Raw genomic sequence first — 1,030 nt, forward strand, 5'->3', positions numbered from 1 at the left:
TTTTTTTGAGACGAAGTCTAGCTTTGTCACCAGGCTGGAGTGCAGTGGCATGATCCCAGCTCACTGCAACCTCCCCCTCCCAGGTTCAAGCAATTCTCTTGCCTCAGTCTCCCTAGTAGCTGGGATTACAGACGCTCACCACCGTGCCTAGCTAATTTTTGTATTTTTAGTAGAGTCTGGGTTTCACCATCGTGGCCAGGATGGTCTCCATCTCTTGACTTAGTGATCTCCCTGCCTCAACCTCCCAAAGTGCTGGGATTACTGGCTTGAGCCACCGCACCCAACCAGTTTGCATTTTTGAGAGCTTGTTTGGAGCTTCTCACTGGAGTGCAGCTACTTGTATACCCTTGATGGAAGACTGGTCCTCCTCTATTGGGGATTGTTGTCCTCTTCGACATACCACGCAGCGTGGGGAGGGGCACACTTTGAGCCGTGAGGAAGGAAGGGGGCAGCTGTCTAGCCAGCCAGATCAGCCAAATCAACCCTGGCGATCAGTGGGGTGACAGATGTCGCAGCCAGATCACCCTCACATCCAATAATTTGCATTTTTAACAAGTTCCCAGGTGATTGCAATGTCAGATCAAGCTTTGAGAACTTTAACTGAAGATGTGTCGGTGATAGGTCATTGTAACCAGATCCTGCCTGGTTTGGTTACTGTTGCCTCAGGTGCTGATTCTGCTATTCTTTCCAAAGCTAAAATTAAAGGAAAAATAGTCACCGTTTAAAAAAATCGTTTATGGGAGACAACCGCTTCCAGAGCTATAGATGCTGTTATCCTTTATTTTTAGCTAAACATAAAAGTTTTGTAATTTTAGTGGGGATGTGGTAAGAAATTGCAAGGAATGATAACTGGAACAGAACTATGATGGGAATTTGCCATTTTGTCTGACCAAATGGTTTTTATCTGTTTTTCCTTTATTTTGCACCTCTCAAATGCAACATGGGAACTAATGATGATGCCTGGTAACAACTATGTTGAAATTTAGTGTGAATGGAAAAATGGAAATGGTTCTCTGTCACTCCAGCAGTT

This window comes from Cebus imitator, unplaced genomic scaffold, assembly GCF_001604975.1.
Source record: "Cebus imitator isolate Cc_AM_T3 unplaced genomic scaffold, Cebus_imitator-1.0 Scaffold101, whole genome shotgun sequence".
NCBI lineage: Eukaryota > Metazoa > Chordata > Mammalia > Primates > Cebidae > Cebus > Cebus imitator.